Source organism: Dendrobium catenatum, unplaced genomic scaffold (assembly GCF_001605985.2).
Source record: "Dendrobium catenatum unplaced genomic scaffold, ASM160598v2 fragScaff_scaffold_879, whole genome shotgun sequence".
NCBI lineage: Eukaryota > Viridiplantae > Streptophyta > Magnoliopsida > Asparagales > Orchidaceae > Dendrobium > Dendrobium catenatum.
The window spans coordinates 165709-179842 of record NW_021319341.1 but is presented as its reverse complement, the minus strand read 5'-3'; the positions used below and the strand labels follow the sequence as shown (position 1 = coordinate 179842).

At 31.8% G+C, this 14134-nt stretch overlaps 1 long non-coding RNA gene across 1 annotated transcript; it reads right to left on the bottom strand.

Moving 5' to 3' along the window:
* Positions 1-6159: 6159 nt before the first annotated feature.
* On the bottom strand, positions 6160-13817 carry LOC114580240. The gene is made up of 2 exons (XR_003701571.1): positions 13111-13817; positions 6160-6592 (listed from the first exon to the last, which is right to left on the bottom strand). It is a non-coding gene; the product is annotated as an uncharacterized LOC114580240 (long non-coding RNA).
* Positions 13818-14134: the final 317 nt, after the last annotated feature.

Genomic DNA, 14134 nt, shown 5'->3' with positions numbered 1-14134 from the left:
ACAATGTATTATTAAATGTAATATAATATATTAGTTGCATGATAATTAGTGAATAAGATATAATAGCATTTATATTAAAATTTATATTATTATGTATGATAAGCATTTCAATGAAAGTAAACATTTGATGAAAATGTATTAATTCTAAATAGATTTTAAAGGAAATGTTCTTATAAAGGCTAAAGGGTTCCACTTAGTGCAAAAATATTATAATTATAAGGACAAAAAATCAATTTGTCATGCTTTACTCAATGAATTGATTAGAAAAATTTACTATCATTTTGTTAGATATTTTAATATAAGTCTAAGACTTTGTTTTGGACAGCTTTCTTACTGATTTTTAAAATAATGTTTTAGTATTATAATTAAAAATTTTATACTAAAAAATTGCTTTAAGCAGTAAGAAAGTAGTTCCAAATGAGGCCTAAATGACAATGGTAATATCAATTCGTTGTATTCAAAATGATATTTTCATAGAATAAAATATAAAATGATTTATAGAAAAAAATTACTATTGAAGACAGAGAAACAACAATTCTACAAGAAACTGACTGTAGAAACTTAGGGTTCGTTTGAGACGGTTTTTTTATTGCTTTCTAAAACGGAGTTTTAGTACAATTTTTTTTATTTTTGTACTAAAACTTCGTTTTAAAAAGCAATAAAAAAGCCGTTCCAAACGAAGCCTTAGTCTCCGACGAAAAAGGTAAATGCATTTTTGAAGAAAATGTATAATCATATTGATAATTTGGTCCAGTAATTAAAAAAATCTTAATTTGTAAATGAATAAATAAAAAAGTTATAAATTGTTATTATAGAATAATTAAATTTTTAAAAAATGAGAAAGAATATATACAATTTTTTATGCTAAAAATGAAATTATATTTAAGATGAATTACTATATTTGATGTGATTGTTAATATATTTTGAAGTGAGAAATGAGTTGATCGGTTGAAGATGGCCTTAATTTTAGGAACAATTATTAGGTCCAGTGACCGGACATAGCTCTACGTGCGGTCACCACTGAGATTGCGCCACGTGCTCTTACTCTTTACCGCGTGGTCCGACGACTTGATCTGGACTGAAACCCGGGAATGCTATGTTCGTGTATTGCTAGGTATTACTCGATATTTGGTCGGTATTATTAGGTATTGCTTGACAATAACGAGAAATACCGCTCTGTGAAGACCAATACCGAGTAATACCTAGAAAAACTCGGTATTGCTCGGTATTTGTCTTCACATAGTGGTATTTATCGTTATTGCTGAGCAAAATCGACAAATACCTAGCAATACCGAGCAATAACTAGCAATATTGGGTTGTCATGGATTTAAAAAAAGCACGTGCTACATACCCACTATTCGCCGGGTCGGGTTTGCGGTTTTGTGCTTGCTATGTGGTGTGTTCTTAGTGCTCGCCAAACATAGCTCTACGTCCGGTCACCGGACCAAATAAATATTAGAGTAGGGTTATCCAGCAAATTGGCATTTTTGTAATATCTATGATTAGCTGTTGTCTAATGACGAAATTACCTCAAAGTGGTAATGGTGGTTGTAGCGTTGCTCTGTGGACAAGCTGTCGTCGAACTGGCTTTGAGTTGACTGACGTTCAGGCGCACCTTCTCAAAAAGAGAAAGTGGGCCCCGCTATGTATGGAGACAGAATCCAAGCTGGCAGAAAAATTGCTCCGAGATTACCAACTTATTTACTAAATTGCCATCACCGTCGACGGATGTGCGCCGCACACGCAGTCCCAAACGGCATGAGCTCCTCACGTTGGGCTTTTTAAATAAATAAACAAAGTTAATAATGTAGATAATATTATTAGAGAATTATTAAAAGCTTATTAAGCCAAAATTGATTTCCTTTAGATCTAATTTGATTGCATAAAGGTTTCATTTTTATTATTTTCTAATATAAACATTTCTTACTCTAAAAAATTTTATATTGAAAAGCTTTTTAAAAACAATATAAAGAATGTTCCAAACAAGCCTAAGGCTTATTTGGGATGGCTTTTATATTGATTCTTAAAATAACTTTTTAATAAAAAATTAAGAGTGCATTTGAGATAACTGTAATTATAGATAAAGCAGATTGTGAAATTGTTATCCAGAAAGCTATTTTCTAAAATTGTTGTATAGAAATCTATAAATTTTGTTTGGATAATATAATTGCCGAATTGCTATACCGCTGCTATAAGACAACAAATTGCCTTGATTTTCTTACATATATGAAGAGAATAAAATTTGTTCAAATATAATATTTTTTTAATCTTTATGTTAATAGAAAAGCACCCCTCAAACTTAAGGGAAAATTCTATAAGATGGTAGTGAGGCCTGCAATGCTTTATGTTGCTGAATGTTGGCCATTAAAAGAGAAACATAATATTAAGTGTGGCAGATATGAGGATGCTCAGGTGGATGAGTGGCTTTACCCTTAAAGATAGGATACGAAATGAGCATATACGTGAAAAGGTTGGAGTAGATCCAATAGAAGATAAGATTAGAGAGAGTCGCCTTAGATGGTTTGGTCACATAAAACGGCGGCCTTCCAATGACTCGGTTAGAAGATTAGAGGTATTAGATTTGACTTATGTTAAGAAAGGTAGATGCAGACCTAAAAGACCTGGTTAGAAAATATTAGGAATGACCTTTCTTTATTAGATTTAAACGAGAATTTGACATTTAATAGGACACAATAGAAAAAAAAGGATTCATGTAACCGACCCCACGTAGTGGGATAACGGCTTGTTGTTGTTGTTGTATGTTAACAAACTAACAATTTTGAATTAAAATCAAATTATTTTATCAAAATTTTTATATAAGTTTTTATGTATAAATACTATAAATTTTTATTGATATTGTACTATCATACTTCAAAATAATTTATTAAAACTTTAAATTTTCTAATATAACTTTATAATAAAACATTTTCTCGTAATAATACAAATATATTTTGATTGATATTTTTTGAGAAATTATATCAACAAATTGCTTGAAGAGATAATTTTGGGGCATCAAATTTTTTTTTTTCACTTAACTATGTACAACATATTAAATATCTGAAATCTAATTTACTTTGAGGCATCAGATTATTTGGATAGAACAAACCTGACAAGCTGGCAACTTGTTGAAGCAGTAAAATGTATAATTAGAATTCTTTCAATTAGCTGATTTCATATTCACCACTAGCCTGGACTTCCTTGACATGCTTCTCTTTCTCTTCTACTTCCTCTTCCTCTTCCTCTTCCTCTTGTAATAGATTGCCTGTGCTATTTCAATCAAATCCTTTGGCAAGTTCTTCAAGAACCATAAATTGGATAACAACATTGGAAGAGCTTCTTTTCATTCTGAAGTAAAAAGTGGTTCAACTCCAGGTCACATGGCACGATGGTTGGTACAGAGAACATGTGATTTAAACATGGTTGTAAAAATCGGACCGAACAACGAACCAGAAGAAGGAGAGGTTCAACCGGTTGAACCGGGGTCAAACTGGATGACGTAATAAATAATAATATTATTAAAAATTATAAAATAAATGATAAACTTTCCTCTAATAAATTCGCTGTACATTCCATTTTATAATTTATATCAAACTATTCATAAAGATAATGAAGTCAGAGGAAGATGAGTGTTTGCAACTCCACAGCTCTCATGCATTTGCTGGTTTAGAGAATCCTAAAGATTATAAGAAAAATTAAGATCCATTGCAACAGAGTTAAAAGCTTTCACGATCTCCACTGGCAACAAAGATCATTAAACAAATTTTCTGGAGCCAAATATATTCTTCATTGAAAGTGATGGCCATGAATCATTCCATTTTGTTTAAACAAAGATAGTCATTAAACATGGCATCTTCAGTTCCTATCATTCAACAAGATAGCATTACATAACAAAGGCAAAATAGAAACGAGAAAGAAATTACAAAGCATGATCTTGCAAGCTTATATGGAAGACGATGAATAAATGATTAAAAGTTTAAAAAAAAATGGAGAGAATCAGAGAATAGAAATCTCAAACACATACTTCAGATGCAAGTCCGAAATCCCAAACAAAGGCTGCGATTGTCCAACTAAAATGAGAGAATCAGAGAAAAGAACAAGAAATGAGAAATCAAGAGGACTCACCAAATGACGACGTGTGCACGAAAGAAAGCGTCGTTCGTCTCTCGGTCTCTCCTCTCCACTACGCCTCGTTCGCCGTTCGTTCGACTTCGGAGCTCCTAGGGCTTGTGAGAACAACTGAAAGAGAAGAGGTAAAAAAATGGGGTTTCGGGCTTTCGACACAGAGCTTATTCGCGAAACCTATTTCTGCAGTCCTTGGATGTGCGATCAGCGGCTCAAATCAAGCTTTTTGGAAACCGGCCGGTTCATTTAAAAGCGTCCAGTCAAGCGGTTCAACGGTTCAACCGGTAATTTAATAGGTTTTTAGGCGGTTTGATTGCAAGCTGGTTCTAAGAGTTGCATCGGACCGGCCGCTCGACCGGTTCGAAGTTCAACCAGTTGAACCGACCGGTCCGATCCGGTTTTTAAACCGCTGGATTTAAATACTTTTCCATACCTTATTAACAGTGAAAAATAAAACACATCCATTTTAATTAATCATTCAAAAGAAAGATTACATAAAGGAGAAATCTCTGTCTATACTTTTCATTTGTTTGTATTTGTGCTTTTAAGATTGTCATAAAGCCACATAAAACAAGTTGTTAACGTCAACTAAAGAACGGAACATACAAAGTATTCTTATAAATGGATCATCTCCTCAGCACTTTCACCATCTCTCAAATCATTATTTGTTACATTTTTATCATTATCTATTAATGAATGTCCAATTCGACACTCGTATGCTTCTTCAGGTATATATGATTGATCAATATCACAAATATTAAATTCTGAATCGACTCAAGAAGGATGACAACATATGTAATTGTGTAATGTCATCCTAGCCACCACTATGTTCACTTGCTTATTAAATGAATAAGTTGACATATCATGCAATATGACCCATTTCTTCTTCTACACACCAAAAGATCTTTCAATTACACCTCGTAATGACGAATGTTGCTTATTAAATATTTCTTTCCTCCCACGAATTAATTGATTACCTTTTCAAAATCTAGAATATGATAACTTGTTTTTGAAAATGACTTTAAAAACCCATGTTGCATCAGATATAGTGTGCACAAGATAATATTTACCTGTTTGAAAGTGTACATCAATTTGATAAATTTCATTCAACAATATGAAGCTTTTAAATATCAACAATTAACTTGCAGATAGAAAAGGAAAATTATGATCATGATTATGCAAAACAAATTTGAATACACAACTGTCATGTGCACTAACCTCCAAGCTTGCCATTATAAATGTGAAACACATATTGAAATCACAAGCTGCCATAATATTTTGTGTCGTTGAACTGCATTATTCTATATATACCACATTCTCATTATTTAAAACACGTGCATGTACATGTATTCCATCAATTGCTCCAATGCAATCGTGATTGAGAAATCCTTCTTAAATATTATATAAATATATAAGCATAATTCTATTGCTCAACATACTTACCTTGAAATATTGCATATAACAATTATCATATTGTATCTCTCCGTGTATTTCAAAGCATGAGATCTATTGTCTTGATAACTTTACGTGATAAACTCACTAATGAGTTCAACCCAATTGAGAAATATTAACTAATTGTCTCTATTGAATGTTGAAATCGTTCACAGGTTGACCTTATCGATTCGTTATGTGACAATATGTACAAGGTGATCACTAATAATTCTCTCGATGTAGTCCTTGACGAACCGTGAAAGCCATGACCAGTTTCTATGTAAAAGATCCATAAATACTAATCGAGATATACGAAACATATTATAAAAACTATCACGATGACCAGATAATAGTTCAACAATCCATTTATCTCCACTATATGATGAGGTCATACATGAAGTTTTCTAAATATATATTTCATAATATTCATTTATGAGACATATAGCCGCTATAGCTATTGTCCTGCGCCGATCATTTAGTAACAAATCATTTCCATACACATTACCAGTAATACCTGGACAAAATACAACAAAGACAGTAACTACTCATAGTTAAAAAAAAAAAAAAAAAATTAAAAAAAAAAAAAAAAAAAAAAATTGAAGGAAATTTATAAAACAGATATATTTTCACAAGCTACATCACACCGCTATAACACAGCCACCAATTTGAACTTCTGTATAAATAACAAGCTGCATATTGGTAGCTCATCGTTACCTGCATATCTTCAAGAGATCCAACACAGTAACACTTTGATTACAGGTTCACGAAAAATACACGTGATGCATACGTATTTGTGCAAGTAACAGTATAAGAAAAACTGATTGAAATGATATTTATGAAACATATAGAGATGAGAAAGACTGGAGCTATCTAATTGAAAATGGAGTGATGCTAAGGTATATTTTCCGTGTACCTGTAATCAGAATGTTACTGTGTTGGATCTCTTGGCCAAATTCAGCTAACGGTGAGCTAAGTAGATGCTGCATAAATATCTTTTGAAATATTCAGCCTTGAACCCCACCAGAGAGGGAATCCCCGCCTTTTTCAAAACCCAACAGACCACGTTACCATGAAATTCAATATGCACTTAAATCTTTATAAAGTATAATTTTCCATTTCCATTTAAAACAAATAAACATCAGAAAAGAACAATAAATGAAGCAAACTTCACAATCTGTTGCAGCAAATTATGTCTGATATCGTTACTTTGTAATAATGTCATCTTAATACAAATCACTTTCACTATAAATGAATCTACAGGAAATGATGCGACTTCATTTGATTGTCAATTAACAAAACAGAGACGCAGAAGTGCAAGTTTGAAACAAATAAAGGACTTTAAAAAATATAGGTTATATATTTTTTTATTTTGTAGAGAAATAAAAGATTTAAACCATTGCTTTCAATCAACTTATCTTTGCCCAATTACCTCATGTGATAAGCATTATGACAATAATTATTTCCACCACACAGTACAAAGGTGGAAATGATTTAATGGTTCTTTATTTGGAGTACAACTGTTCAATCTAAACGAAACAACATGTTTAAGTAAAAAAAGTAGTCTGGATGAAGTAAGAAATTGCATTAAAGAGCTTAGTAATCATATGTGAAATTGATAAACTATGCATCCCGATTTTCATAACAATAATGAAGATAATGAATTCTTCGCTCAAGCAACATAGACATGATCTAATCAAGCAGTTTACTTGCATCAGAAAGTAACGGAGAGTAGGTTGTTGAGAGCGATACATTTGATACTGCCCCAATATTTGTGCATGCACTTACAAGTTCGGTAATTTGATTTAGTAGGAAACCTGATCCTTTTTTTTTCTTATGAATTGTATAAATTGAAGTTGCTTGACGTTTTGAGTGGTTGCAATCAGTAAAATCATATATTTTTTATAAATGATCTTCAGAATAATCAATAACATTCTCTAATTGTTAAGAAACTCCCCCAACAATATAATACCCAAAAATGTTCAATTATGTAAGTAAAAAAATTCCCTATAGCACTTAATTTGACTTTTAATTTGGAGTCTCATTGAGTATTATAAAAAAAAATTATTATAGGATAATAATATGCCGGTAGAAATCATTAATTAAAAGTCATTATTGCATTTTACTGTAGATATTCCACTTAGCCACCCATGCAAGCGTTGGATGGAGATCAAGTGGCTGAAATGATAATGGAAGTTTAGCGGAATGTTAGTGGAAAATGCACTACCTTTATAATGATATTTTATTACATTTTAAAACACTAGGATAATATATTTTCCTTTCATTTCTTCCACTGTCGGATAAACAACAGTTAAGCAAATTGGATGAGGCATAGGGTTCGGCTGCTGGAAGGCTAAGAAGTTCTGATTGCATAGGTTGGGAGGATCTAACTGTTAACTGTTGGCTGCTGCTGGCTGCTGGAAGCTGAAACCATTTGTTGAATCAGTTTTTCTTAGGAGAAACAGGGAAGGGGGGAGAAGCTAGGACTTGTTGGTGGTGAGAGAGCAGGGAACTGAAGGTGGCGGACTATAGTGTGGGGGGTAAACTACAGTTTAAGTGCTGATTTGCACAGGTAATAAATCTGAAAGAAACATTAGTTGTTTATATGGTATTTTGTGGAATAGTGTGTGAAATCAAGAAGGAAAGAAATGAAAGAAAAGCTGAAATTTAGTCATAGTGTGTGAAATCAAGAAGGAAAAAAATGAAAGAAAAGCTGAAATTTAGTAATAATTGTTGTTATTATTATGGCTGCTATATTGCCGGCTAAATATTTGCTGACAAATGCTAGGGAAAGATTTTGGTGAATGAAGAAACATACATTTGAGACTGTTTACAAAAGGAAAGAAAGGTAGAATATTATAGGAGAACCAATTGACGATGAGGTGAGATACCCAAACAAAATTATAAGAATTAGTAAATGTTTTATTATTGCACTTCTTCTTGATTATGTTTATGATCACATGTATTCTAGTTGATTTTGGTTATTTTGTATGAATATGATTGTATATTTATGAAATTGTTTATGTAAAGGGTAATCTTTAGCAATGTGAATGATTTCGTAAGCATAAAAGGGTACATATTCATAAACTAGTAAAGTGTACCAAAAGCAACCCTAAAGGGCACAAAGCGCACCTAAAGTGCACTAAAAGCGCACACAAAGTGCACCAAAAGCGCACCTAAAGAGCACAAATCACACCTAAAGCGCACTTAAAGGGCAGTAAAAGGGCACTTAAAGAATACCTAAATGACAGTTAAAGGGCAACAAAAGAGCAGCTAAAGCACAACTCTGTCATGAAAAGCATATGTCATTAGGGCTAAAAAGGATGAATATATGAAAAGTGAAATAAGTTATATATGGGGGATAGACCCGCACAAGTAAAGGCGAAAGACCTGATGAGGTAAGCCTACACTCTTAATTCTAGAAGTTGAGAAATTTGACTCAACCCTGAATGAGAGAACAACTTCCATTCTAAAAGTTGAAAAATTAGACCCAACCTTGAATTGGAAAGTTGAATGGTGCAAAAGCTTATAGCCATTCTATAACTTATTTAAAGATGTGGAATAGTTTTGAAAAGATGAATAATACTGTTAGGCACTTTCAGGCTCAATATAACATTTCAATATGTGTTTTAATTATGTTAGCATAGCTATGATATTTCTTAATGGTTCATTATTATTTCTTATAAATTGCTTATGTATTTCATTGAGCCCTAGATCATTAGCAGTGGTTATACTGTAGGTAAGGGAAATGAGCCCGTAGGGAACTAGGCGAGAAAGAGGTGATCATTCGTTTTTGGTGTAAATATGTTTTGGTGTACGAAGATATCTTAGAGGAGATCTTAAGGTTAGCTGTATAAACCTTTTGGTATGTAAGTAAATTTCGAAAGTTTTAGTAGAGCTCTGTATTTGTTTTAATTATGTTTGATGTTCAGTAAGATATGTTACATGTTTCCTATTATTAAGTGTGGAGTTTGATATGTTGTAGTCCTTCTCTGTTATACTCCAATTTATGTTAGAGGGTGAGCCAAACTGGGGTGTGACAAACAGTATGCTGTTTAACATCTTCGCTAGGAGCTCATGCATGAGCACCAGTAGAAACCATCCCATGATCATCATGTCGAGCTTATCCTCAAGTTCGGGATCTACACCATAATATATGATTTTTTTTTGCATTTGTAATGACCTATAAAGCGTAGTTAATTGTATATGTTAGAAATTGAAAAAATGAATTTGAGGATAAGATACATATTTAAATATATAATAATTTTATGATCACCTGTAATTTTTCTTTCTACCATTTATCTGGGGCATCAATAGTCTTCCTTCTAGGATCCCAACCCAATCTAGTTGATCTTTGCTTCAACTCCTTCCATAATTTCCAATCATTTTTTAGTTGATCCCATTTATTTTTCAATTGTGTTTTGACATACTCTCTACTTGTTTTCTCTTGAAAAAATTTCATTAAATTCATCCAACCATCCCTATTAAAATGCGTGGTTTAATCTCCTTCAAACATAAATCGCAAAAAATCAATTTAACATCACGCTCCCAAGTTGTAGAAGCTCCCCCATCCTTAGATTTACCCATTGTATGACCTTATTATTAAAAAATAAAAAAGAGAATCAATAAGTGGATTCAATAAAATGAAACCCGAATAACCAGAATTTTTACATGTAAAAAAAAAAGAATGCAACAACATCAACAAAATGACTTTTGTATTCAATGAAGGCCACATATTGAAGTGTAGAAATATAAAACTACACCACTGCAGTTGAACGTGTTTTGAAATGCTTTTGCATTGAATAGACCAAGATGGGATAAGGTAACAGAGGTAATTAGCAAACAAATTCAAAACATTATGTTTAGTCCTGTTTGATTGAGAGACTTAAGGGGTGAAAAATCAGTGAAAAAAAAATCATAATGGTGTTAGTTTCTTTTACTCGGAGGGCTTTGAGACATCTTTAGGACTGTGATGGTATATATGATTCAAATGAACAATAACTATAAAACTTCTATTGATTGTTCATCCTAGCTCAAAAAACAACATTAAAAGTTATGCGTAATGGTTAATTGTATTAAAACTCCTGCAGGTTAAATGATTAGTTTCATGGCAATAGGGATGGGAAGGAATGGCAATTGTTTGGATAAATGTTAGGGTATTTACTGTAGTTGTATGAAAAAAGAGCTACTAAATTAATCTCTCATTGTAATTCCACATATAAATGAAGAGAAAAAAAATTTAACCTACCGATTGAAGAATGTAATTTTCAGGAAAAAAAAAAATAAAAGGAAAGAAAATTAAGCGAGAGCTGAGCTTACTAGCAGTGCAAAAATGCTACGGAGTACTTATCGTAGGTAGGAGTTGGAGAAAATCGAGCAACTTCTAATCTAACAGAAATTTGAGGTTCGACTTATGGAAGTGGTGAGATGGGCCACAAGGAAGGAAAAATGGAGGAGTGGGCTGATACGACCGAACTTGGCGAAGAGGTAGAAGACGACGAGGTATTTCACACATAACAATAAGGGCATTTAAGTCTTCATCTTAGGATGGAACAACGGGAAGTAGGCGAACGTGGGAAACTTCCTTCGGACAGGAAAAGCAACTGAGGGACGCAAAACTTTTAGGAACGGAGCTTGACCTCGTTGCCCAAACAAAATCTCTGTTGAATTTTCTAACGTACAACAGCAAAAACGTTGTCCAAACACGCCTTAAATTTTTTGTACCATAAAACTGCTTTAAGAATCAATAAGAAAGTCGTCTCAAACTAAGCCTACGTATTTATTTAAAAATTTCATAAATCATTTTGAAGTTATTTGTATTTTGATTTTAATTTTTAGTTGAGATAATATATTTTAATGAGATGAATTTAATAAGATAAAAAGCATCTATATTATAGCTTAAATAAAGCACTAAGAAATATAATAAAAATTTATCAAGTACATACAAGGATAATCTACCATTGAATCATAGGCACTTCAAGTCAAATCAAGCATCTAATGAGATGAATTTAGTAAGTTACATAACAAGCAATTCTAAGAGTTTTGAAACATTACTGTAAAAAAAAAGTTGAAAATATATAAGGGGTAATTGGATCATTGGTTAGGTGTCCAAAATTATAATACAAATAATTATGGTGCCACTCGTGAAATTAATAAATGTCTTTTTTCAACTTATTTGAATGATTAACATAGATAAAACACGAATTCATATAGTTCAAAGCTCTACCACTTATCGCCAGATTTTTTATGTTCCATGTCAACCATATGATGATTGACGACGATTGATATCCAACATCTATTATGCCACATACCATAATCTAATCTAAAAGAATTGTCTCTTTTAAATATTCTAATTTACTACCAAAGACACTAATAAGCATCTATGTATGCATACGGAACACAATGAAAACAAATTTCATTTCATTTATCATTAAAACATATATATTTCAATTTCAAACGAAACATATACACTATCCATGAATACGTCCTTCAAATCATTATACCTCTTATACATTCATGGCTACAGAAAAAAAAAAAATAAATATAGACCAACAATCTTGATCAATATCACACTATCGGGTCTTTATCCTCCTTGAAATTATATAAACCACATAATGAGCAAAAGCCAAGTAGATTATTAAACCTACATTGAATCTAATACACAAAAATGTAGAATAATATGTATTTAATCATTCAAATCATATCACTATCATCAATTCATGTAAGCTAAAATATATCAATATGAACAATGGAATAACAAAGTATAATAATGTGATGGATTAGTGATCATTGACTCAATTATATTATGGGGTATTAAAAAAAACGTTATAGGAAAGCTATCATATGCATAAATAAATTAATACAATTTGTATATTAGATCTATCAATTATCAGGTAGTGTATCATGTTGAAGTTTATCAATACCCATGCCTACACATGTGTATTACGTATATTTACCTATATCAGTGACATTACATATCATGTTCATAGACAATAATGACTTATCTATATTTGTGTTATCATATGGAATCATGTCAAGCATGCATTTAATGTCATATTTATATTAAGAGTAAAAGCTCAAGATAATCCCTTAATTATTGATAAATATCCAATTTAGTCTCAGAATTTCATATTGCCCCAATTTAGCCACTCAACTACTAAAGTTGAGTCAATTTAATCCCAATGTTTAAAATAAGAGTTAAAGTTAACTCCAAAATTAAATATAAAGAATATTTTTGAGATTACAACCGTATATAAGATTACATTGCTTATATTACTCACGAAGTCTCCAAGTAGACACTACCATAGCTAAGCTAACAATTTTTTTATTTTAAGTTTAAATGTTTTATATAACTTGTATGATAAGATAAAATTTCAAGAGAAGTGCTCTAGAGAGTTCTAGAAAGAAAAGATTTAATAATGCTTATATTCAACTTATTATGGATATGTATGAGAAAGACCATCAGGTTTTGCTAAGAAAGTATTCAGCTCCAAGCAACTCTCCAGTTGGTATTACAACATTAGCACAAAAATACTGCAAATTCCATAAATTTTGTCCTACCTATTTAAGAAGGATTGCATAAAAGCTTGCTTCGGTGCTTCCGGTGACCTTACAAATGCAGTCCTAATGAAGTCAGGTCCTCAAAAAGGTCAAATGCCAGCCTCCATCCATAGTAGAACTTAAATTGGTGTAAACCTGAAACTTAAATCAACCTAGAGAAATAATCCAGAGTTCTACAAAACTAGTATGATTACCACCAAAATTTAAGTTCTTTTCAGTCATAGAAAGCCAACCATTCAGTCGCATTCTGGATTATAGAAAACTAATCACTGCAGTAAAAATGATGAATATGAAACTCGATAACTGGACATTCTGGATTCTTTCCTCAAGTAGAACATTTGTTGTGATGAATTAAAATAAAATAAAAACAGCAAAGGCCAAAAAATGCTTTCTGGTGATAAAATAAACCAGAATTGAAGGTTTACTTCCTACACTACCATACACGATGAAACCTTTCTTACATTCAGTTAAAAACCTCCTACAATAATCAACAAAAAAAGTGAGAGCTAGCTGATTGTTCATCAAATAGCCGAAACTCACTTCACATCAGAACACTGCAGAGCAGTTTTACAGGCCAAACCAATATAGGTATGCATATTTGTGTTTTTCTTGGATATATTATAGAATGATTCTTGAATGCAAATGAGTAATAGTTAATGCCATGAGCTTGCTATATGATAGACAAGCCAATCAATTGTTTTTTATAAACAAATATAGAGTTATTATAAATAGTAGGGAGAATAATGAAAAAATTTATATAGATAAAAAATGATGCAAGTTTTTCATAGAGAAAACGAGGGAAGATATTTTTATATGATGGCTAGATAAATAGTGTTACAATAATAAATCTTCTTTCTAAATAATCCAAAATGCCCTACCCTAAATTAAGCACTCCTTGCTCTTTCCTATGTCATCTCAATTTGATTGGTCAATGTTAAAAAAAGCTGTTTGTTTCTTCTAAAATAATGAAGTCATTAGTCATATGATGTGAAATAAAATATTTTTCAATGAATAAGAAGAGAAG